Below are 24268 nucleotides of genomic sequence, written 5' to 3' on the forward strand. Positions count from 1 at the left end.
AGAACTATATCTATGATATGTTTTAAATGTCATAAAGAATGCCACAAATCCTTCCAACGCAAACAAGTAAAAAAGGAAACCAAGAAGAAGAAAAAAATCAATGAACATCTCTAACAAGACTTTTAACTTCTACACCAAGTTTAACTAAAAAATAAGACTAAAAGCAACTACTATAAGCTTTAGAAGAATAATAATGGTAAAATGGTTACACAAATAGTTGGGAGAAAGAATCAGGGTGGAACCAACCTATTTGAGTGCTAAAAGAAGTCATCACTAATATAAATAGGTCTTAATCGGTTTGAGTTCTAAATAAGACTTAATCTCGAGACAGCTATTAGGATTTAGAGACTTGGTTCACAAGATAAAGTGAAGATTCACAAGATTAGATGTATTGATAAAGATTATAATCATCATATGCCCAAATCTCTATCTAAAGTTAAATAAGGCAGATATGATAGATCTAGATGTAAAATCTTTTAATTATTGTCGCTCATTTGTCTTATCTAGGATTATGTGTGCATATTTCAATTTGTTGCAATGCCTAATATATATTTTCGTATAGTATGTTGATTCTGTTTATCTCTAATCTATGAGCAACTTACATGGTTTATTATTTATAGATTCTTTTTATGATATTTGTTTTATAATTGATATCTTTTATATGTAATGAATCAATCTATAGAGTACCTTTTCTATTGTTATTAATCACAAGTGTATATATCTTGTAAGCATTTAATATTTGTATGTACATATTTAGAGGAGTATATCATATGGATTGTAATTTTGAGACTAGTATGTGTTACTAGATGTATATTTTGTAGTCTCATAGAGAAATCAATACGTTTGCGGAGGTATGTAATATTTAAAGGCTTCAATTAGTATCATTTTTAATTCATTTATATATTTAAAGTACCTTCACACATGATATAATTTAACTTCCTACATTGACTTATTATCCAGATGTGTATATTGTAACATTTCTACCTGTGGTATTTATAAGTGGGTCTCATTATATGTGTGTATATATAAAAGGGAGTTTAGATTATATCATATGAGTTTTATGAATTATGATCATTATTTGCCTTTTCAATTGATATCAATATCTTATATCCTTACAATTACTATATTTTTTTAATTAGTATTATTTTATTGGATCATGATTTATGGAACTCTTTCTTATGTGCTATAACGATTTTCCTCTAGGTCAACATATGTTTGTAGCCCCTTTTAAGATTATTGATAAAGAGGAAAAAATTTGAACCAAAACAAGAAGCAAGATACAAGATATTTAGGAATTCTCAAGAAGCAATATGAGGCACCTAGATTGATAAAAGGGGAGAAATTCTTATATAGGTCAATCAAGAGAGATAGTAACAATAGAGAAGGGAGAGGCACAATAAAACAAGACTAAGTGGGAAGAACATGCATCCAAGCAATGTGGTAAGGATTTTTTTTTTTTGCTTTTTATGATTGGTATCATTTATTATTTGCTACTTGTTTTGGTTGTGTTGTCCTCAATCACAAAAAAATAGAGAGATTATAGCGAAAATAACTCTATTAGGCTATGATTTTGATTTTGGTGATTAATCACCGCATAGTCATTAAGACTAATATGATTGAAGAAGGAATCAAAGAGTTATCCTAATTTGTATCAAGTGGTGCGTCGGCACCTTGAAGTCTTGGTGACTCGTTGGCATCTTGGGTCTTGGTGGTTCAAGCTTATTGACCCTTAGACTTGGTGTGGAGCGGCGGCAAGGCACATATACGGGGATGTGAAGACCCTTGCCTTATGGCTCAAGCTCCGAAGTAATTACGATGGTAAGTGACCGGAAGAGATACTAGTGGTGAGACCTGACTTGGTGGCTTTGTGGCTCATCGTGCTTGAGATCTTATCTTGATGACTTGATAGCTATGATCGGAAGAGACTTGACGATCAGGAGAATATCCTTTGTGGAGTTCTAATGTGGATTATAGGTGACTTTTATGTTATCGATAAAAATTCCTTGACCAAATTTGTCTCACTATCTTATTTATATTTCTGCATTTATATATTTGTAATTTAACTTGCTAGAGTTTGTTATAATATTTTTGAGAGGTAAAATAGACACACTAGATAAATCTAAAGTATATTTAGATAGAATTTGATATAGATTTATCTTGTGAAATTTTATAACAAATTTATTTTAGATTTTTAAGTGTTCTAATTCACTTTCTGTTAGTATATTACCGTCCTCGATAGTTTTAAGGATATAGAACGGCGGAGAATGAAAATTTCAACTTTAAGGACTACTCTTAATTAGTAGTCTATATAATTCACATGATAATGTGAGATCCTTGATATATAGGGAGAAATCTCACCTTCATCTTATCATGAATCGTCTCTTCATAGCTTTTAATTTTTTTAACAATTATTAAAATAATATAGGCCTCTATAATTTTAACACTTAGTATTAGGGACTGAACTTGTTTACGAGGCTGAAGTATTTTGCAATGAACAAACTATAGCTAGTCCATTGGGTGACCTGATTCCTGAGTGCAAGAATACTGTAGCAATAAGCCATATGAACCCAAGCGCATAAACAAAACAAAATGACAATGAATATAGGTATATTTGTTTTAGCTTGTTAATTATGATTATAATCTTCAAGATAAAATAAATAGGCTGTACTGTAAAAGCTGGATTATATAATATAGCTCTTAAATTGTAATAATTCAGCATTTCGTCTTTTACCAATTTCTGCAGTTGTATAATTTAGCTTTTACAATTCAGTTTTTTACAATTTACAATCTAGAAGTTGATTTTCACAATCCACAGCTAAAATTAAAATCTAAAGTAAATAGGACGATTCTACAATACATGATTCATAATCTGGGACCAGATTACTTTCACGATCTATAATCTACAAGCTGATTTTCATAATCCATAATTAAAATTAGAATCTAAAACAAATAGAGCAATTCTACAATCCATGACTTATAATCTAGGACTAGATTATACCATAATCCAGAAAAAAGTTGCTTTTAACAGATTGTGACATATTTATCCACTATGCCATTACAAAATAACAGTTTGCTTCTTTCTGTCTTCGCTTCTTTCTCCATTGAAGGTAACACTTCTCTCGTCGTCCCTTCGAATCTGAAGCGTCGTCGCTCTAGTGCCTTTCTTTCCCAACTCCAGCGTGACGCCACACACGCTGATCTCCGCCCACGTGAGCGTTGCATCGTGATTTCGTGGCTAGAGCATTGCACCATCATCACAAACATGCCCGCGACCTCGCCTTCAGCCCCTGCCCACCACAATAACGCCACGATGAGAATATTCGTCGATAGCCGGATCTCATCGTTGTCCCATCTCTTTGCACCATCTTTGATGAAGCTGAATCTGGCTATGGATTCCTTAAGTCCGTGTGGTGCCACATCACCCCTTCCTCGTCACATCTGCCAACAGAATGGCCACCACCGTCGAAGATTGAGCCCGCTGCCGCAGCACCTGATCTTTGTCTTCGAGCGCCACCACGTCGATCTCCCTCCTCGGTGAGTCCCTTCTCCTCCTACTTGCCTACAGCACCACCTCGACACCTAAAATCCGTTTTGTGGGTCAGCTTAGCCCCTCCCTCACGAGAGCGCCGCCACAATGAGCTCCCTAACTGTCTGTTGTCTCCCTCTCTCACCCCACCTCCTCGCTCCTCCGATTGAACCAACAACACCGTGGAAGATGGTGTGCCGTTTGACGCCGTGTGTGCAGGTACATGATACCGAGGCCATGCAGGTGCTCAAGGCGAACACTATCTTCCGCGTGAGGGAGCAAGTCTGTAGGGGAGGAGGGAGAGAGGGGAGATATTCTAATAATCTGGTGCTATTTGTTTTAATTTGTACAATCTAGATTCTAACAGGGATGAAAATGGAATGGAGAATTTTCGGACCGACCAATATTGTTTTTCGATTTGTTTTGATCATTTTCCACTTTATTCGGTTCTAATTCGGATGTGATTGGTATTCGGTTGGAAATATTCTAACCAATATCAGAAATAGTTTGGCCATTTTACCGACCGAATACTTGGAATACCGATTTCGATCGAAAATTTCCGAAAGCATTTTCGATTTACATCCGACATGGGCCCCGGCACTCAGGTGCTAGGTAGGTAGCCCATCGGCGTCTCAGCGTTCAGTGGCCATTAGCCCACATGGCCGTCCACTTGGGCCCTATGTTCATTATTACGAGTTATAAGTTATGTCGTTGTATACTCGAGTTGAGAATGAAACGTATCTCGTCGGTTGTACGGAGACTTGCCGTTTGATTCATATTGTACGGGACGGTGTTTCTAATCTAAACTATCGGTTCTCGATCATAATTGACATATTTTTGTTCCAATGGCTCCGTTTTTAAAGTTTCTTATATCTCCAATATTGCAATTGTTTCTGACATTACCGGCTCCTTTTTTTAAAGTTTCTGATATCTCTGATATCGTATTCGTTTCCAATATTATCGTTTTCGATTTTGATCATGAGAATAAATGTAAAAGTGATTTAGAACATTTTCTGTTAATTTACTACCATTTTTATTGTTAGATTCTATATTGTGAGAATAAAAATTTTAAATTATTAAAATAACAATAAAAAATAAACATGCCTTTAATCTGAAATTGAGCTAAGGCCTTTTCACATGACGACTGAAGACTGACGAGTCACAATTCTTTGGGGCAAGGGAAGGGAAGGACAGGGGCACAGGGTTGTTAGTTGTTGCTGCAGAGAAAGTGAGGAACCTACCGTCCCATCCGTCCATTCTTTCCTCCGTAAGCCATGGTCCTTCCGACGTAAAAAAGCCAACGGGCAGTGGTACTCGGCGCCCCTGCAGGTCGTATTGTGCCGTCCAATCGTTCTGGACTGTGGACTCAGCTGCTGAACTTTGCTGTGCACTCGATTTTGATTTATTTTTTTATCAGTGACGTTATCAGGTTTTAGACCAGACTGGTGCGCACTGCATTGCAGAAGGACCTAAGGGTCTGTTTATTTTCACTTTAAATTGTGAAAAACAGTTTTTATAAGTTGAAGAGAAAATAAACAACTAGTTTTTTTCTCATATGGTAACAATCTACTTTCTGGATTTCTACAATCCCACAATCCATTCCCACTCAGCTTCCCTTAGCTTTTGCTTTGTGAAATAACCATAATACCCATCCAAGTTCGATGAAAATTACCCGCCGCTGCCCCTCTGTTACCCCCTGCTCACGCGCACCCCCGAGCCCGTCTCCTGCACCCACATGCTCCCAGCCTGTCTCCAGCACCCACGCGCTCCCCCCCTTGAACCCTAGCGCCGCCGCCACCGACGAGTTCGACGCCGCCCTCTCCTACCGAGACGGTTTGGCCAGTGCCACTCCCTCGCCTGGCGCTGCTCCCTCGCCCGTAGCATCCCTCCGTGCGCAGCTCGTTCCCCGGCGACGGCGCGGCGAGCAACTTCCCCGGAGACGACAGATCTCCCTCGCCCGGAGGATTTCGCGGCCCGGCGCGCTTCGGCGTTGCGGCGGCCTTGTTCCGAGGCGACGGCGCGGCGGCCTACTTCTCCATTGGTGGTGCGGCTACGGTGCATGCGCAGCCTGACGTCCCCGGGGCGACAGTGCGGCCGCGTACAAGGCCCCTCGGCCCTCCCGCGCGGGCGGCGCAGCTCTCGTTCCAGGCTCGGGCGGCACAACTCTTGTCCCAAGCTCGGGCGGCACTGCTCCCCTCCCAAGCTTGGCGGCCGGCGCTGCTTTCCTCCCTGGCGCTGCTTCCCTCCCCGGCGGCGCTGCTTCCCTCCCCGTGCGTGCCATTTGCCTCAAATATTCAGTACACTCATATACAATCGATTGAATTGCTTTGAATCACTTTGGTTAGATTATCTGTGTGTACCTGTGCAGCATTAGCTACTACTCTTGTTTTGCGGTTTGCATCCTAGCTATGGTTGGGTCAGATTAGTGGGCATGCTCTTTTATTTTGCTTTTCCTCATATCTGTTCTGGGTGTTAGCTTTCTATATAAGTTTTGTGTTACAGTTATCTTCTCATAAATATGTTTATGTGATGATGCATCATCCCTAAATCCATGTGCATTGAATCAACTACCTTTCCTTGAGGTTGTAGTTGAATGGATTTTTGATCTATCTCTGTTCTTTCAAATAATTAATTTGATGCATTATATAACATCCACATGTTGGCATTCATACTGCCAGTTGAATTCCATGCATAGTTTTTGTTCATTTAGCAGCACAATGTCATCAGGACCATATTAGGCTGATGGGGATTTGTTCCTGTAGGCCTTTAGTGCCTTAGAAGTGGCAATGGGTTAACTTATTGTTTGTTGCATTATCTGAGGTGGCATGACATGTTTTGGGAAACATGTCACTGGATTATGATTATGTGGGGCTGTTCATTGCTTTGAATCACTTTGGTTGGATTCTGTACACTCATATCTATCATGTGGTGTTTATATTTTGCTCATGTGGTTTGAGAATTTCCGATTGAAGTTCGTAAGGTAGAAACTAATTGTGATTGTGAACTAGCCGTGGTAGCACTCAGAGCCAATACATTAGTGTTGTGTGTAGTGCTACCAGCTATTGTGGATATTGACTTCATAATATTTCCATTTGCAGCCAACTTTTGGCATTTCTCCTAATATGTGTTGAGGAAGGCTCATGTAGGCTATGATTCTTGAGTCTGTTCTGTTGTAGAAGGCTCATGTAGGCTATGATTTAGGTAGCAGAGGGTTGAGAAGCCTTTGTTAACATAGATGCTTAGATGGTGACAATAATTTTTCTATCTTTTTGGGGAAGGAAAAATACATTATGCCAGTTAGCTGCATCTTGTTGTCCTGAGCTACCAATCTGTACAATTCATTATGTCAGTAATTTTTCTATCTTTTTGGGGAAGGAAAAATGCAGTGAGAGGCTTCCTGTTACATACCAATCATTACCTCTATTACTTTTGTACCGAATAGATGGATGAGTTTGACAAAACCGATTGGAATACCTTCAACACTACAACATTCTGTAAAATATGTGTTGAGGAAATAAGAGCTGGGAATAGGCCTATTGGAGTTATGACTACTAGAGGCTATAAAAACATAGCTGAGAAGTACTTGTTAATCACGGGGTTGCATCATTCTAGAACGCAAATGAAGAATAGGTGGGATGCACTTAAGGGTTTGTATAGCTTCTGGCTAAGGCTTAACAAAGATACTGGTCTTGGATGGGACAATACTAAAGGAACGGTGACGGCAAGTGACACTTATTGGAAAGAGAACACAAAGGTACTAATTTCCTAATAATGTCCATCATTTAGAGAGCATGTATTGTAATTTTCATCTGAACTAATATTATCGTATAATGTTTGCAGAATCATGCGGAATGGAGGAAGCTCAAGAATGGTCCACCTGAGTGTCTAGATGAGCTTCATATCATGTTTGATCTTACTGCAGTGGATGGTTCTTCTTCTTGTGTTCCCGGAGAAGGAATTGGAGAAGAAATTGGAGAAGGGGGTGGTGAAGAAAATGGCAGAGAGGAGAGCAATTCAAAGGGCAGTAATCCACTAAAGCGATGTAGTAGTAACCATGATACTAGCCCAAAGAAGAAAGTGAAGAATCCCATGGTTAAGATAATGAAGGGCATCTGGGAGACTATGCAGGCTAATAGTGTTGTTGTCAACAAGGTGATGCAGGGTGAAAAGAGGTTTGAGTCCATTAAGTAAGTGATGAGCTTGGTGGTGGAGTGCGGGGCAACCGAAGGATGTGTAGAGCATTTCATGGCTAGCCAACTCTTTGTAAAGGCTGAAAACCGTGATGTATTCCGCACCTTAACCACAAAGGAAGGGAGGCTCAGTTGGTTGAAGATGTGGTGCAAGAAGGAAGGATATTATTAGTCATCTAATATTAGCTTGTGTTAATTTATTTTTGCTTTAACCTATATTTGACAATGGTTATGTAATATTTTCTTGAATCTATGTATGACAATGGATATGTTTGAACCTATGTATTTGTTGCATTATCAATGTGAATTATGTTTGACAATGCCTATGTTTGAAAATATTGTAGATGAACATGTATGGAAGTGATGATGAGGATGAAGCATTTGAGGTTGCACGCAATCAACTTGATGTGCTTGAACAGTATGGAGCAATATTTTGCACATTTGGTATGTACTATGCCGACACTTATCTGAACAAGTCAGAGAGAAGGGAATCTATTCTATCGGGTCATGATTGGGTTATGCATACCATTAATATTCCAAAAGATTGCTATGACATGTTTAGGATGAGTAGGCAACTTTTTGATAGGCTTCATAACTTGTTGGTGTCATCTTATGGTTTGAAGTCAAGTAGCAACATGAGCTCCATTGAAGCTTAGGCATGCTTTTATGGATTATTGGGGCCCCTCAGTCATTTACTCAAGTGAAAAACCGATTTGAGAGGTCAAAGGAAATAATTAGTAGAAAATTCAATGAAGTGTTGGATAGTATATATCTTATGTCAATAGATATTGTGAAACCAAGGGACCCAGAGTTTACAACGGTGCATCCAAGACTTCAAGGTTCTCGTTTTGCACCACATTTCAACAATTGCATAGGTGCAATAGATGGTACTCACATACATGTTGTTGTGCCTGTGACAAAATTGGTTCAACATGTGGGACGTCGTGGATATTCCACTCAAAATGTATTGGCTATATGTGACTTTAATATGAGGTTCACTTTTGTTGTTACGGGATGACCCAGATCGGTACATGACATGAGGGTGTTCAATAATACTATACAGAAATATGCGGATAAGTTCCCATTTACTCCACATGGTATAGCAATATATTCTATTGATTTCATCTCACTTTGTTTCAATATCGAAAACTATTTCTCATGTTGTACATTATTTTTGTAGGAAAATTTTATCTTGTTGACTAGGGTAATCCCAATCGAACGGGTTTTCTAGCTCCTTACAAAGGGACGAAGTACCATTTACCAGAGTTTCGATAAGGCCCACGTCCTAGTGGCAAGAAGGAGGTATTCGACTATTTGCATTCATCTCTTCGCAATGTGATTGAGCGCTCATTTGGTGTTTTGAAGATGAAGTGGAGAATTTTACTGGACTTACCAAGTTATCCTATGCTAAAGTAAACAAGAATAATACATACATGTATGACTCTTTATAACTTTATTCGAGATAGTGCTATGAGTGATACAGATTTCTACATGTGTGATCAAGATGAAAACTACATACCAATACCCTCTCAAGGGAGTAGTGAAAATAGTGAATTAGGAGATAAAGAGGGAGATATGAATGTCTTACTGATAGCATTGCTAATGCTTTGTATGCCATGAAAGAGTAGATTATTTATGGAATGATATTGGTATGGACAAAAAAATTAAAGTTTGTATGAATGATGTATCTATAACAATTTAATTATGCATTTTTGTATTTCACAAATAAGTTGAGCACTAGCCTGCAGGGAGAGCTAGAGATCTCGATGGATTGTTGACAAGGCCTACAAGGCCAATGTATCCTGATTCCTGAGCAGGGTATATATATCCAATCCAAGTACACGTATCCATGTATGCACTGCTTAATTAAACCTAGAATAACTCCTATTGTTTTTACCTTGAAATTAAGAAGCGACAGAAAATCAGCATAGGTGTTTGTGTAATATATATGATACATGTACTCTATTCTGAATGGGAAAGAAAAATTAGAACTGAGAATTATATCGCTGATGATATGGTAGGACCCTGATCAGCAACTAGCACATCGCATTATCAGGGCACTCAAGACAAAAAGGGTATTTCAGACTTTAGACATGCACAAACAACAATCCAATCTTTCCAGAATCCAGGTTGCCAAACAGTCCTCAGCTTTCCACAATCCATAATCCAAAAGCTGCTTTTCAGAATCCACAGCTGAAACAAACAGACCCTAAGCAGCCCAGCTAGCCTAATAGTGTAAATAGTCTAGCTACAATATTTTATAATAATAATCTTTAATTAAAAGTTAGTCTTTTATATTTTTCTACAAGTGTTATGTAGTTACAAAATACATAAAATTAGAAAAAAAAGTAAAATTATGTTGGTAAAAATGAAAAACATTTATACTTCAAATTTGTACTTGAATCATATACATGTATTAGTTCAATACATTTATATTTTAGCCAACCACTAAAATTGTGTCAGTTATAGATAATTCAACTAAAATCAGAATAGATTTGTTTTACCTACGTGTTATGCGTTGTATATTGTATGCTTGATGTTTCTTAATCTATTATTTTAGAAACAATTTTGATATTTTTAATTATTTTAATTATTAATTTTAGCTAATAAGTGGCTCACATGGTTAGCCTCACTGCAATATTTTATCACGATAATTTTTATTAAAAATTAGTCTCTTTTAGTGTCATTTAGTTAAAAAACATAAAATTAGAAGAAGAAATAAAATTGTGTTAGTAAAAAAAATAGTTATACTTGCTAAATCATATATATGTATTGGTTCGATTTATATACGTTTTGATCAACGGTCAAAATCATGTGTCAAGTGTAGACAGCTCAATCAAAATTAGAATATATTTGTCTTACCTGAGTAGTGTACCTTGCTCGCTGGTTGCTGTTTGCTTGATGTGACCACCTTGAGCTACATGATACTTCTTAATATATTATCTGGGTAAGAATTTTATTTTTTTCATTATTTTTATTATGAATTTTAGCTATTGATTAATTGTATTTCACATGAACTCTTTATTTAGGTATTTATTTTTATAATAATAATAATTTAATTTTTATAAGACTATATTGGATTAATTTGATTTTATAATAATTTTATTTTTTATAATAATTTTATGCGGCGGCGTGCTCCCAACCTGCAGGTGCAAGAAGAAACAGAGAGAAGAAAGACATAGAGGCTGACATATGGATCCATTTTAATATTTTGTTTCAATAATTTACTGATTGGGTTGGCACTGAGCAAAATGGCTGCCACTTGTCATATGCATGTGGATTACACAGCCACGTTTTTGCGGCGTAGGACAAAATCTGGTTAAAATCATGCAAGGAGAAAAACATTCAGTTTAAATAGCTGAAGGAATAATAATATCTAGTTTCGTGGTTGAGGGGATGAGACTGCTACTGAAGTAGCAGATTTGGCTTACCTCAGGCGCGAGCCTGTTGTGTGCGATCAGTCCGCCCTACCCAAAATAGTTGAAGAAGCCGGGAAGATGTGAAGACAAGTGTCACGTTCCTCAATGGATCAAACATCAAATCAACACAGGCATACGAAGTCCCTCAAGTTCAGTGATGTATATTGCCTAACACAGGGAGGAATACAAGTGGGAAAGGGGAAAGCACTATGGAGAGTAGCAGCCTAGCCTGAGAGTAGAATGACGAGGAGGAAGAGCAGCAGACGAAGAGGACTCAAAGCAGAGAGCAACAGAGGGAAGGAAGATTACCGAAGGAGGAAGAAGCTGTTCTGTTTGTGCATCGATGGTGTGTGCACTTGCTTCTTATCCGTGGCTTTCGGCCGAGTGGGCCACACCTCCCTTTTGAAGTCCAGCCCGAAAGCCCAGTCCAGGTCCAATCCATAACATTCTTCCCCCTTAGACTTGGCTTGCCTCCAAGCTGACACCATGAATACCGTGAACGGTGACTCCTTGAACTCATATCATCGAGGTCCATGACCTTCCGTCGATTCCTTTCCACAAGCAACCTCAGAAGCTAAAAGTAACACCTAAATGTGCAGCAGCCAGTCATGTGCTTCCAGTATTGCTGCAACAAGCGATTCATCTAAATCTCCACCACACTTCAGCTAAGCCACCATGATCATCTCCCTCCAACTCTGCGCAACCATCTTCGAGGGGAAAATGGCCACATCACCAATGGTATATGCTCCCGGAACAGTTGCTTCAAAGAAGACATCTGTCATGATTCCACCCTTCCCCTCAATATCCTGACCTCCTCCAACAACGACAACAACAATGTCAGCTTCAAGTACTATGCCATCCTGTAGCTTAGCTGCTATTACATCATAGTCTTGGATCTTCAGTGCTGCTCTAAGCTTAGTGCCAATATAACCGCCTCCAACAACCACTGCCTGTCCAGCACAAGGAGCTGCAACACCAAGAATAGCTAATGTTCTGAACATACGAGTGAACCATACTAGATAGTTGTAGCCACATATGGTAGTATCTCAACATCGTTGCTTCTAGCCAAATATGGTAGTATCTCAACATCGTTGCTTCTAGCAACTGCTGCATCCAATTTTGGTTCTTCTCCGGCAAATTTGGGAATTTTGACAATATATGTGACCGTATTTATGAAATTAGACAACATGTCGACGTATTTGTAAATCTAGCACTCGTATTCGGTAACTCAAAATCCGAAATTTAGCTTGCGGTAACTCAAATTCCGAAAACACCCCGGCCCTACAGATTTCGGCAACTTAGCTGCCGAATACGGCACTGTTCACCGTATTTGGCACCTCAGTTGCTGAAAACTCCCCGTATTCAGCAATTGAGGTGCCGAATACGGTGCACAGTGCCGTATTCGGCACCTGAGTTGCCAAAATAAGCCGACCGACGTCCCGTCACTCTTTTGGCCGCGTCACGTCAATCTTTTTTGTGTCACGTCAATCATTTTTTGCTTCCCGTGATGCTTTCGGTTGGTGAATTTTTCATGCATGTGCTCATTCCAAAACATGTCTCATCTTTGCTTTGGCGCCGCACACGTAGAGGTGTCGGTGCTGCTGAATCAATTGAGGTCGTTAGAGGAGAAGGGAGCACCAGAGGGAGCAGCAGCAGAGCAGAGATGGGAGAAGAGAAGGGAGCAGCAGAGGAGGAACGCGAGGAGCATCAGCAGAGGAGCAGCAGCTCGAGTATAGAAAGCAGCAGAAGAGGAGCAATGCGAGCAGCAGCAGCGCCAGTTTAATACTTCGAGAGCACTCACTTTCGTACCGGTTAGTTCTTAGATTACCTATTTAATACTTAGGTTAGTAATAGTATTTAGAGTAATTAGCTTATTTGGTTAGTCCGTTTCGAAATAGATTAGTTCTTTCGAAGTAGATTGTTTAATCCATTCAATTACATTTATTTAATTATATTAATTTGATAAATTAGAGTACTTTGATTATATGAATTAGATTATTTAATTACGTTATTAGAGTACTTAGATTATTTAATTAGAGTACTTAGTTTATTTAATTAGAGTACTTAGACTATAAAATTAGATTATTTAATTACGTTATTAGATTACTTAGATTATTTAATTAGATTATACAAATTAGATTATTAAATTACGTTATTAGATTACTTAGATTATTTAATTAGAGTACTTAGTTTATTTAATTAGAGTACTTAGATTATACAAATTAGATTATTTAATTACGTTATTAGATTACTTAGTTTATTTAATTAGAGTACTTAGAGCACTTAGTTTATTTAATTAGATTATATGAATTAGATTATTTGATAAATTAGAGTACTTAGATTAATTAATTACAATGCTTAGTTTGATTATATGAATTTGATTAGTCTATATAATTAGATTATTTAATTAGTTTGATATCATGAATTTCTTTCAGCATTGTAATTAGATTGTGTCCTTAGTATAATTATATGAATGTTATTATCCGGTAAAATTAGAAAAAATTACGTGTACCTTTGTTTAGTAGATACAATATCATGAAGCTTGTAATATATTCTAATTTGTTGCTCACCTATTTGTTGAACCATGAAGCCTTAAATCATTATCATGGCTCATGGTGGTCTTCCCGAGCTTCTTCAGCAGCGGTACGACGAGAACCATAGGGGAAGGATGATATTCACAGGGCAGCAAGTACCACGTTTATATGTGCTATTTCATTGCCACGATAATTTCGAACTAACTCTGTACATGTATTGGATATCTCTTGCAGTTGGGTCCGTTGCAAGCCCGGAGTGTTCACAAGATTAAGGAGTTAGACCCTCGATTCCATGAGCCACTCGCATGAGTAGGACTACTACCTTTCGCTCTCATGATGGCCGAAGCTCCCATGGCGGGCGGTGGCAGGACACCTCTACCGGCGATTGATGAGGCACTGCTCACAGGTCTCGTCGACCGGTGACGTCCTGAGACGCACATGTTCCACTTTTCTTTTGGCGAGATGGCTGTAACATTGAGGGACGTGGCCATGCTGACCGGGCTGCCAATCAGGGGCGCCCCGTTAATAGTTTCGCGACCCGCAAGGGAGCAGTGGAAGGGTTATGTTGCGGATAGATAATTATTTGTTATGTAATGTACTTCAAATATTATAGTGCTATTAAAGCTTCATTGACCATCTGCATCTTATAGGTTTGGTGTGCAATACGACGGGAAGGATGCTGGTCTCTCCATGTCCTGGGTTTATGGGCTGCCACAGTTCGGTCCATACCCACTGGATGCGGACGAGGCTACACTTATGCAGCACTATGAGGTGTACTTGTACGTCCTGCTCGGAGGCATCATGTTCTGCAACACGGCAGATGATTATGTCGTCCCCCATATTGTATGGTTAGTGGCCCACCTCGCGTCACATCCTTATGAGCCTACATCTTACAGTTGGGGATCTGTAGTGTTGGCTGCAACCTACAGAGGTTTGTGTGATGCAACCCAGCGAATAAAGAGGAAGGCAACTATTACAGGGTACCTACACCTCTTACAGCTATGGAGTTGGGACTACCTCCCGGTTTGCAGACTTTGGGGTGCTCAAGTGCTACTACCCAGTCCACATCTCCGATGGCATTGCAGATGATATAAGGCCGACGATGGGGTATCGGTGGATTCATGCCAGGCTAAGATGGAGTCAGCAGCAAGACCATGGTAACTACTCCCGGGTGATCAGTGACCTGGACGTCCTCAGCGCTGATCTCGTGGAGTGGGATCCATGGCGTATGGCACGAGTGAAAGAAATTGCAGATGGTGGACTCCTCGCATCCTCTTGTAGCCGTGATGCAGACTTATGGTTGACCACATGCTTCTTGTTGTACATGAACTGCGTGGAAGTATATTCTCCAGAACGTGTACAGAGGCAGTTCGGGTACCGACAGGTGGTGCCAGTACCACCACCACGAGACGTTGGACAGGCGCACGAGTAAGTGTGTTATTGTATGTTGCCTTAGTATATTGGTTATCTATGTTAACAAATTATAACTGTTTATGTCACGTACAGGAGGAGCTCACAGGGGGGCGGAGGCACGGAGAAGTGGGCATCCAAGAATGCCGACTACATACGGAGGTGGACGGAGTCAGCTGCGGTGGATGTCATCATTACTGCTGGACAATATGACGAGGCCACGTACTGGGACTACCTTGCTTGGTACCGTCCGCGCACGCGTGCCACCTTACTCAGCGGACCTGTACAGCCGGGCCCCAGACCCTTCCCCAAGGATCGTGCCCGCCTACTTCATGTTGTGGTAAGTAATGCGTTACTTATAATGGTTTTCTTTGGAAAATCTCTGTATTACTGACATGTTCCTCATCTTATACAGACTGAAGAGGCGTATGAGATGCATACGCAGGCGGGTCAAGCTTGTGGGGAACCAAGCGGGCCATCATCGCGGAGGGATCATAACCCTCTCCGGGAGTACATGAGGACTAGAGGATCCTGCTTCCTAAACGCTATACGTGGCCCAGGTGGGTGTGCCTCGCAATGGAGGGGGTATGACTAACCTGCCATGGACCCGTCTCGTGCCTCCCACAGCAGGCGCTCATCCAGTGCCCGTGAGGAACCTGTCCGGTCACAGTCACGACATACATCTTCAGCTTCAGCGCGTCATGTCTCATGTTCCGGTGCTGAGGCCGAGGAGTGCACGCAGCCTCCTGTGCCCGAGCAGTTTACGCTGGGTTCACTAGCACCTCCGGCTACGATGACACCTCCGGCTGCAGCATCTACTCATCAGGAGGACGTCGTTGACTGCACGCAGCAGACCCCTTGCTGGAGCGACACTAATGCTTTTGACTGGGCTGCTGCAATGCATGCGACCGCCACCTTCACTGATCTACTCGGCGGACAGTCCTCCCAAGATCTCGATGAACCTGAAAGTTCACATTGGTACCAGCATGGCGAGCCTTCGGCACACTGGACTCCATCGGAGCACGTTCTAGGGCCGTCCACACTTCCGCACGAGGATCCTTCGGTATGGTACATGCAGGGCCGAGTTAGCGGGGCGGGATACACGTTCGGTGGGGTTCCCACAGGGCAGGAAGATGATGATGACGAGCAAGGGCACGCGAGGCAGGGGCCTGCGCAGGCTGCTGGGATGAGAGCCACACACCCGCCTGACGCTTACACTCCTGGGGATTGCGTGAGGCGTCGTCGCCGTTGAGTAGCCAGTGCAATTTTTCATGACACATGTATTATTGACTTTAATGTCGAGGTCATCCCTATTATGTCTTATTCATTGTATTGTTAATGTAATAAATTCTCAGTACAGAGGTAACAATAGTAGTTGTAAAGCATACGTAACATGGAACCCGGTACAGAGGTTACATACGATGATGAAGATTACATGTAACATGGGGTTTTTCATCTTAGCGTGAATAGACCCTACACATAAAGAGCGGACAACAACAAACATTAGCATGTACGATACGCCTAAACAACATAATAACATGCTGCTGCTAAACCTAACATGCCTTAAGGAAAGAAAATATACATGGTTACAATAGATGCTCAGGGCGAAGGAAAGTGGCAACGCAAATTAGCGTAAGAATTTCAGGTGTGATGGTCAAAGCTATCCGGGTAAGATGGTTGTCGTCTCCGAGGTGGTTCTGGGAAGTTGTAAAAATGAGTACGAGCAAATCCATCATCATTTCAGGGTCATCAGTGTCCTCCGGAGATGGAAGCCTCGGAGGGCGGGGTTGTTGTGGCATGAAATCATCGTCGTCATCATCATCTTGAGGTATCACGGTGGTACCACGTCCTATTTCCCTATCGGTTGTATGGCATCTCGATGTTGTGCGTGAACATCCTCTTGCAGTGTTCCTAGAACCTTCTCCTGTATTGCTGCTGGAACGTCTAGGAATCGGGGGCATGAAATCGTCATCGTCTTTGTTCTCGTCATTATCTGGATGATTCATAGAGGTCGCCACTGTACCCCTTAGGTTCGCTGACTGTCGTCGTCTTCTACGCAAACCAGGCATCACACCCCTGCCGAAGAGCATATACATCGTCAAGAAATGTGAGATTTCTTTGTTGATCAACTGTTCGTCTTCCGGGAACACCTGACGTAGAAGAGGAGCATTCGAATAAATGAAAATAAGATAAGTAGGGTGACCAAATAGAAAATGACGAACCTGAATATGGGATGCATACTGGTCCAACGACATCAGTATCATTCTGTGCCTCCTAGAGAAACCTATCACAGAAGGATGGTCGGCCAGTTCGCGCACCCTGAGATACATTTGACGCCGCTGATGCAAGAGGGCCCTAAGGTCCTCGGTGGTTACACGTTGGAGCGGAGCGGTTAACCTAGAACATATGGGTCTTGCATGTAATTTGGCCACGGCTTGGATTATGTTGTTCTCCTTTAAGGGATCATCATTTCCTTCACGCACAACCTGTAAGGAGGCATTAAGTGCTATAGCGATCGTTGAAGGTGTCCATGGAAAGCCTGTACTAGAGGATCCCGCCATAGATTTATTGATCACTAACTGTAACACTCTGTCTCTGCATCAAAACACGGATCCATGAATATTTAAGAAACAGAAAATAATAAAAAAATTTACAATAACAATACAATGGTTGTTGCTAGAGGTGTTGTCATTTCATAGTTAAAGCAGAGCCGTGTGGTCACTTCTTGTCTAAAGGGGTACAATGCCAACCACATAATACAAAATAAGTAGTACAACTAACAGGTGAATAACATTTTACAATACAAACCATTTATGCGAATAGCTTCTAAGAATAAAATAAAATGCAAAGACTCTAATACAGTTCAGTTCGATAGTGGCCTGATAGTTTACTGATGGGTCGGGCAAGTCCTCCTGTCATGGCCAGGTTGTTTGCAAAGTTTGCACCTGCGTAGGCCATCAACAGCATCTGCTTCATCCATGTCACCTTGTAGCCTCGTAGATCTAGGTCTTCCAGGATCTGTGCGTCGTGCTCATGGATAAGGTATCCACTTAGGCCCCTCGATCGCTTTGTAGTTGGTTCCAATGTTAAAGGACCGCATCTTTGGAAGCTACGTGCTCCTCAATGCATCGATCGTGAAGTACGGTGATACGTACTGTGATCCGTCATTACCACCTATGTCCCTGCAAGCGGTTAAGACATGCGAGCACGGGATATGGTGCAGTTTTGGCTTATTGCATGTGCACTTCACCTTGTTAGGCCCAAGTTAACATTGATGCACGGTGTCCCCTGCGCTATACCCTGAAGCATACCTACGGTGGCATATGACCTCAAAGTCATTGTTAGCCAGGTTGTAGATCCTCGACTGATGAAAGTGTGCCATGCTCCTCCTTCTGGATATGATTTGCTCCACCTTAGGTGCGAACCGCATGCTGCACTTCATAGCAGCATTACCACGGTCTCGAAAGTAGTCCGCCGTTCTGTAGAATGTGAGCTCAATAATGGCACACAACGGGAGGCCCCGTACTCCCTTTAGGACATTGTTGAACACCTTCGCTATGTTCGTTGTCATGATAGTGTACCTAACATGGGATACAATAATTTTAGAATGGCTATTTGCATAAAAATTGGTACAATATGATCATTACAATTTTATGCGCTAACCTGGCACCGTGAGTGTCATGGATTAGGGCTCAACGCTCCGTCGGCTTCCCCGCTATCCACTGGCTAAACGTACCACGTGAACGACTAACGATAGTTTGGCCCCCAACCATTTGCGTCCGCAGATGATCCTCCTCTGCTTGCTGGTCTGCCATCATCTTGCGAGTGGTCTCATTTAACTCTCTCCATATCTCGTTGAACTTTGTCTGCTGGTTCTGAAGACATAGCCCTTTGAATCTCTTTACAAGCGACTTGCTGCGGTACCTTGTGTACAGGTTCGCGCCCAAGTGTCGTATACACCATCTTCTCTCCACATCAGGCCATATAATGGAGCAGTTTGTGCTATCATGCAGCACGTCCAACGCATGCAGAAGACCCTTGTTGCGGTCTGAGATGACGCAAACTCGTTCCCTATTTCCCATGACACGTGTCCTCACCAAGGTGAGAAACCACAGCCAACTATCATTGTTTTCACTCTCAACCATTGCAAAGGCGAGAGGAATGATCTGATTATTTGCATCTGCCGCCATTGCTATCATAAGGGTACCATGGAACTTGCTGCTCAGAAATATGGCATCCACGCATACAACCGGCCTGCAATGCCTAAATGCTTCGATGTATTGTCCAAAGGACTAGAATAACCTAATGAGGTATCGGTCAGTGGTGCTATATGACCCATCATCTAGCCTGATCGGCTCATCCACCATGTTCCACTGAGTCCCTGGATTCGTCATGGCAATCTTCTGCAGCAGCCTCGGAGCATAGTTGTATGACTCTTCAAAGCTTCCAAACAGCATCTTCAACGCCTTCTGCTTCGCTCGCCATGCGGTGTGGTAATTGATAAGCACGCCAGTCTTAGTGTGCATCTCCCCCATAATCGATTTTGGTGACAAACAAATTTCCGTGTCAATAAGGGTGATGAGGAGTTGGGCTACGAACCTCGCATCAACGGCATGGCTCACATTCCTAATAGCCTCTTCGCTGCAAGTATGTGGGGTGTGTCTACTGATCACAAAATAGTTCTCATATTTCGGCTGATGTGCCCGTACGAAGTAAGGGCAATTCGGGTGCTTGGTACACCTTACCTCATACTCCATAGGGTTAGACCGAGCGCACTTGTGGTCCCTTCTTGTTATTACAGCATAGTTGCTAATAAAGTGGATAATCTCCCCTCTGTTACGAAATTGTTGCCCGACCTGAATGTCGCTATTCTGGTATCCCCAGTTAGATAAGGTGTTATACTCAACGACGACACAATCCAGGAGCCCAGTACCACGAAAGTACTGGATCGCCGGGACCGGGTCATTATTGTCAGTAGCTTCTTCATCCCCGCTACCACCGGCTTCATTATTCATGCATCCTGCATCGACCTCAGAAGGGTCCACTCTAGCTCCCTCTTTACTGAAACTGTCCTCCCCGATATACCCTCCACCCTCTTCATGCATCACCTGTTGGCCTGAGCCTTCCACGGTAGTCACTGCATCACCTTGCACCAGTCGTGACACTATGTTTACGTACACCCCCATATCAAAGTTCTCCTCCAATGCCTTGCGTGAGTACAAAGCCCATGCGTTGTTCCTACTCATCTCGAATAACGTATGGACAACGACCGAGCTGTTTGGAATAAGCCGTGGCCGTACACCCTCTAGGACAACAGTATGGGACTGCTGGTTCACACGCAAAAGACTTATAACATGTGATTTCAGGCCATCTAGATCAATAGGTACCTCAACCTAACTCTATATGTGCTGGCAGTTCTGAATTGTTACGAGTCTCCCGTGCAAAACTGTGGGACGTTCTCCATAATAAATATGGAAAGTCATACCGTATCTCCTAAACAAATGTACATGTAATAAATAATAAGTAAAAAAATAATACTAATTAAATAGTGCATTACTTAACAATACTAAATATTTAAGTAAGTAACCATGTTAATTAAATCATCAATATTGAATTTAAATGAAAGAACAAATATTAAAGATCGAATTAAAATATTAATTAAACAATATGTAAGTACTAATATACAACTATTGTGAATAAGTACTAATATACAACTAATATGCATCTTTGTTACTACTGAACACTATCTTCTACGGTTCTACTAAACCTAAGTGATTAAACTAATTAATCAAGTTAATTGAAATAATCAAATTACTTTAATAAAACTAATTACCTTGATTAAATCACGTAAATTCATGTTATTAAATTAAGTAAAGAATCTAATCACACTTACTAATAAAATTCATATAACCCAACTAAACAAATAATCTAAATACTCTAATTTATCAAAATAATATAATTAATCAAATTTACTTGAATGAATTAAACAATATACTTACGAAGGGACTAATATACTTCTGAACGGACTAAGAAAAATCTAATTATAATTACTAATTAACTACGTAATCTAAGAACTTACCTGAAGGAAATTGAGCGCGGCTGCTGCTCGCGTTGATCCTCTCCGGCTGCCCCCTCTGCTCGAGCTGCTTCTCCTAGCGTTGCTCCGCTGCTGCTCTCTTCTCTCCACTGCTGCTCTCTTCTCTTCTCCCTTCTCTCCTCTGCTGTTGCTCTTATTTCCTCTGCCAGCCAGCGTATTTTATTAGGCACAAAAGTATCAGCAACCCCGCACATGGCACGCATACACCGAAAGCATCGACACGACGCGATATGACAAGACGCAGGGGCGACTGCAGGCCAAGCTTATTTCGGCAACTCAGTTACTGAATACGGTACTGTGCACCGTATTCGGCAACTGAGTTGCCGAATACGGGGAGTTTTCGGCAACTGAGGTGCCGAATACGGTGAACAGTGCCGTATTCGCACCTGAGTTGCCAAAATCTGTGGGGCCAAGGTGTTTTCGGAATTTGAGTTACCGCAAGCTAAATTTCGGATTTTGAGTTATCGAATACGAGTGCTAGATTTACAAATACGTCGACATGTTATCTAATCTCGTAAATACGGTCGCAAATACGGTCTCCGGCATGAACGGTTAAGCCAGTCTGCACATGGTACTTGATGCACCGGTCCATCAAGGTGTGACCAGCATGAGCTTGTTCGGATCAACCTGAGCCTCTCCATGTACACCAGACGACCTTCCCGATCAAAGCCGCGGTAGCCCCAAGAGTAGTACCGTAGTTCGTTACCATGCTTGTTGAACTCAATTTCCTCCAAGGTTGTGTCAGCTCCAAACTCCTTCCTCCATCTCAGCATCTTTGCCCGCATTTGCGTTAACATATAAGATATGTTCACACCAGCTACTCCAAAAGGATATTCCCATTCAGCTCTCTTGCCATCCATCTTGTGTAATAGCCTATGAAAGGAATTTGGGTAATGTCTGGCAAAGTATACTAGATTTTTCAAGGACACGAACCCACCGGCCCTAAAATCTGTTGCTGGACCAGAGTTCTGCCAGCCAATCTCTTTCCACAGATCTGATTTCAGAGGAGGAGTTTGTCGATTAGGATAAGCCAACCTCGAAAGTTCTTTCAGAGCATCCTGATGCTTCACAGAATAGCAGTCATATGACACATCTAACCTTTGTCTCAATAATCTCAATCTTTCTTCCTGTAATGGACTGAGATTAACTGGAACATGACCATTTTGTAACTTTGGGAAGCAGAAGAGCAATCGAAGAGTCTTGCTAGCGAAGTTCCAAATTCAGAAATAAACCTTACTATCTTTCTTGCTGCCTGTGCAATAAAAGTTGATAGGAGATGTGCCCAACAAAGGCGCTCCTGCCTTTTCCCATCCCAGAATTCTGACCGTGTAGTAGCTTCGTATCTCTTTGATTTATCTTCATGAGTATCTACTAGAACTGGTTCTGTTATGGAATCTGGTATTGTTGTCTTCATATGTTTTTCACTTGTTTCCTCGTCGATGGCGTTCTGAACGAGCAGCATGTTGGTGGATACGCCGAATACGATGTCTCTCATGCGTGCATCCGTGTCGCAGTGCCTCACGTCCTGCCGCAGCACGGCGTCCAGGTAGTCGACAACGCCGTCGGCATTGAAAATGAAGCACCCGATGAGAAGGCTAGGTAGTGTTAAGCGGTTGGTGGGCGTCGAGCGGTCGAGGAAGCTGGTGGCGGCGATGGAGGGGGGGTTGTCGGCACTGTGAACGGCATCTGGTTCTCCTTCACGCTGAGGTAGACACTGGCGCCTCACGACAGTGGAGTCAGGGTGACCCTTCTCGCGACGCGAGCGTTGCTTGCGGTGACCATGGTCGGCGCACTCCAGTCGCTCGTGATGCAGGCGTACACTCCCGAGCTCTGGGACATGCCCGACCTGCCGTGGGTGCCCGCAACGTCCAATATACTCCACTGATGCAGGGGCCACCTCTTCTGATGTGAAACCCACGCGCTTCGCTTCTGGCCGATGCGGTGCCTGGTCAGGGTGGCAGTGGTGAGGTGCAACAGCGATAGGTGCAGACGTGGTGACATCACTAGCGGAGATGGGAACGGTGCTGAGGGCGCCTTGGTGGGCTCATCGCGCCTGACATTAACGTCCGAGGCGTCCATCTACGGCTAAAACTCGAATGGTGACGGCAACGCGCAGGTAGCCAGTGTCGAAGGAATACGGGAGTGGATGATGGTGTGCCGTATGCCGGGGCAGAGGAGAGCGGAGTAGGTGTGGTCACCGTGGCTGTGGAGGCTATGGAGGCTATCACCGTAGCGCTAGCGTGGAGTCCCGTTGTCGTTCCAGGGCGTGAGCTTGGCTCGGGCGCAGCAGCAGAGATGGCCTCCAATGGACCAGCCGTGGTCGCAGTAGTGGACATGGCATGGAGCACGGCTGCGGGGGTGCACACCGGTGTGGAGGTGGATGCAAAGATAGGGGTGGACACTGGCATATTTGTAGACGCAGCGGTGGCCGAGGGTGTCGCTGTGCTAGCAGCTCATCGGCTAGGATGTTTTCCTTACGAGGGACGTGCTAGACTTCAAAAATGAAGGAGCGTCACTCTAGCTTTCTCACTTCGGAGAGATATGTCGTTGTCATCTAGTCAGAGCACAGGAAACCCTCCGCACCTGGTTTACGGCCAGTAGAGAGTCCCTAATCGCTAGTGGACGTTTTACCCCTCATGCGGATGATGCTCGTATTCCAGATTAGAGACCCTCATACTTCGCATCATTGTTTGATGGCCTTAAAATATAATTGAAATGTGTATCTGAAGGTGTCACTGGCGTGTGGGGTCGAGATCGCTCCAGCCCCTAGTCCATTCAGTGTGCACGACCTGTTGATATGTGTGATCCTGTGCATGTTCGTCTCTGATCATAGAAAACCCTCACCGCTCGATGACCAGTACCGCTCCCACGACTTGTGTGGTTAGCTGCAAATAGGGCAATGACTCCTCGACTGGTCGAGGAGTGATCAGTACAGGACTAGAAAAAGGGTCACCTGTTGAGATCTTGGAAGGCTGTCCCATTCCTGGTATCCTCTGAAAGTGGTCCTTCTTTCTATTAGAAACTTGAAGAACAGAAGACCCTTTTTCCAGTTCTCGAGATGATCCTGCCCCAAAAGGCCACATACCCAATTA

General features: G+C 42.5%; 1 protein-coding gene and 1 pseudogene across 1 annotated transcript in view; one reads left to right on the forward strand and one right to left on the reverse strand.

The window, feature by feature from the left end:
* LOC133921688 (uncharacterized) overlaps positions 1-8568 on the reverse strand; it is a 48872-nt gene extending 40304 nt beyond the window's left edge. The window contains exon 1 of the mRNA XM_062366665.1: positions 8558-8568. The gene's annotated coding sequence lies outside the window, so the exon portion shown is untranslated. The remainder of the gene's footprint in view (positions 1-8557) is intronic.
* On the forward strand, positions 6969-7888 carry LOC133922956 (L10-interacting MYB domain-containing protein-like; annotated as a pseudogene).
* Positions 8569-24268: the final 15700 nt, after the last annotated feature.

This window comes from Phragmites australis, chromosome 6 (genome assembly GCF_958298935.1).
Source record: "Phragmites australis chromosome 6, lpPhrAust1.1, whole genome shotgun sequence".
NCBI classification, from domain to species: domain Eukaryota; kingdom Viridiplantae; phylum Streptophyta; class Magnoliopsida; order Poales; family Poaceae; genus Phragmites; species Phragmites australis.